Source organism: Myotis brandtii, unplaced genomic scaffold (assembly GCF_000412655.1).
Source record: "Myotis brandtii unplaced genomic scaffold, ASM41265v1 scaffold51, whole genome shotgun sequence".
NCBI classification, from domain to species: domain Eukaryota; kingdom Metazoa; phylum Chordata; class Mammalia; order Chiroptera; family Vespertilionidae; genus Myotis; species Myotis brandtii.
In genome coordinates, this window is record NW_005369442.1 from 1002890 (window position 1) to 1005828 (window position 2939).

The following is a 2939-nucleotide window of genomic DNA, read 5'->3' on the forward strand; positions in this document are numbered from 1 at the left end:
TTGGGGGTGGCGACTCCGCGGGCCGGAGGCGGTGACCCCGATTCTGCGAACAGGGCTCCGAGCGCCCGGGGGCGGGGCACAGAGTTCACCAAAGTCGTCTCCAACCAAAACAACTGGAAATGAAAACCCTGACTGGAAATAGAGAATTTATCGTGCGTCTGATTGGCAGTTTATCTAACAATTGAATCTCGCTTTTCGTCCGTTTGGTGTTTTTTTCCGTCTGTGATGAGGGCCACCGTCTGACTTCCCCAACTTGAGCCCCACAGACACTGCAAACATTTTTGTCCACTAAAATACAGAATTTTTCAAAACAAATTCAAGCATCTTGTCCGATCATCCTTTTAAATATACTCTGTGAGGCCAACGATGCTGATACTTTCTGTTCTTAAAAGAAAACTCACTGTCAAAAAGTGAATGAACTAAAAAAACAAAACAAAACCCACATAAAAAAAAACAAACCTGATAGACACAGACAACAGTCTGACGATTACCAGAAAGGGTGGTGAGGGGAGCAGGACAGGGTAAAGGGGAGAAATGGTGACGGAGGGAGGCGGCTTGGGGTGGTGAACACTATACAACAGACAGATGATGGATTGTAGAATTATACACCTGGAACCTATAGAATTTTATTAAGCAAGCTCACCCCAATAAATTCAATAACTTTTTTTTTTTTAAAAAAAGAAAGCTCACTGTAGTCATGCCATAAAACAAAAATTGACAAATTCTCTGGATTACCTCAACCATAACCTGTTTTCTTCCATTAAGACCTTAGGTAATCCCTTTCTTCCTCCCACAAAAGAAGGACAGGGAAGGAAGAAAGCATCTAATGAATGCCGCTTACCTGCTTAGACCAGTAGTAAAGGCCTAAGGGTCACCTGGGTACTTGGTTTGAGTCCAGAACCTGCCCTGGCAAAAAAAAAAGAAAGAAAGAAAGAAGAGAAAAGAAAAGTTCAGGGACAGGAGTGGGCTCCTGAAGGAGTCCTGGACATTGAGCATATACTGTGGGGGCAGGAAAAATAGTCATAGCGGACCCAATTCTCCAAGTTCAATCCCCTTCTAGCGGTTCACTTTAGACGTGAGAACGTGCCAAGGAGGGCAATGAGGACAGTGAGAAATGACTAACAATCGCCTACTGGAAATAGTTGAAGGAAATGAACACAGCCAAGAAAAGGTGAGGAAAAGACACAGTAGATGTGTCAGACTTGCTGTTTATCTCCCCAGAAGACATTTATTCATTTATGCACTCAACAAATGTTTACTGAGCTCCAGTGTGTGCACGTGTATGTGTGCACGTGTATGTGTGCATGTGTGTGAATGAGATGTAGTCCCTGCCTTACAGTAGCTTATGTATCACAAAGGGAAGCACGTGAACTTGCATTTAGGAGTCCCAGAAGGGTATACAGAGGGTGCTAATGAAGCACACAGGAAACAGCTTGGTTTGGTAGTTAACAATGAGCTCTGGGGCCGGCCTGCCTGCCTTTATTCTCAGCTCTGCCACTTACTGTGTGACCCTGAGCAAGTCACTTAACCTCTCTGTTCTCCATATGTAAAATGAGGATATAATAGTACCTAGCCCACTGGAGTGTTTAGAAGAGGGCTGGGCACACAGGGGATCTCCAAGGCCCCATCCAGCCAATCAACTCTATGAGGATCAGCACAGTTTTTTACATTATGTATAATCTTTACTGTTTAAGTAATGCATGTCACTTAACATTCCCCAAGAACCCTGTGAGGTAACTAAGGAGGATGTAATTTATTCCTTCATTTCAGAGACACTATGTGACTTTATCATGGCCAAATGGTTATTTAATAGTCACACTCAGGACTTCCAACTCCAGTGCACTGAATAAACCAAAATCTCCTGAATTTTCTTCTTAGTAGGAACCAGGAGGCCAGTGGCTGCGCTTAGTTGAAGGAGAAGCTGCAAATGGTAGGGTGAGAAAAGGGAACAAGAAGAAGGAAGGTCAGACTTTCTCAGATATGGTCTTACACCTTTCTGTAGTAATAGTGGCCAAGATAAGGGACTGGTGCCCCAAAATATCTAAATCATGACATAGCTGACAATTTGCCAGGGCCTGAGGAAGTCACTCACAGCTCCTTAAACCTCCAGCACCTTCCATGGCTCCTGCTCCAGAGGAGGAGCTCAAAAATCTTAACTGAATTGAGATACAGAGTTACTAGTGCTATTTCCAGAGCATCATGAATTAATTCGGCTTCTGAGGACTGCAAAAACCTTATTCTTACCTTAACACTGGTTCTATAGGGGAGAAATGTCCTAAGATCTATTCAACAGAGAGATTCTTGTATCTCCCACTGCCTCAGGGTAAGGTGGGGGCTGCCTTATTTCTGTTCTTCCTATTTTGTTCTTTTTCTCTGCTTTAAAAACAACCTGTCAGAGCCAGCAGAAGGGTGTGGGACCCGGGAACCAAGCCCAGCGGGTGAGGAAACATGTTGACATCAGAATTCCAAACTCCACCCCCAATCCTCTGGGCTCCAGTTTCCTGTCACACTCCTTCCCCCAGTCTCTTCCCTGGGCTGAACCCCACTCGAAGTATCTTTTCCTTCCGTGTTTAGGTGCTCTCCTGCTCTCTGCTGGGTGGACTCCTCTGCATTTGAGTTCCCCTTTACATTCCTGCTTCACACACTTTCACACTTACCTTCAGACCAAATGGCTTCAGACCAAAAGGGATAATGCCTCAAGAGCCTCATGAGGCACCAAATCTTCAGTTGTTTTTAAGACAAATATTCTTAGGTTTGAAAACTTCCAAGTTCTGTCATTACCCAGCTGAGTCCCCTTGGGCAGATTTAATTTTCTAAGCTTCCTTTTCTTCGGCCTGAATTGAAACCTATGTCATGGGGTTATCAAGGGTCAAATGAGGCAATGCATTGCTATGGACTGAATTGTGTCTCCTCAAAATTCATATGTGGAAGCCCTACCT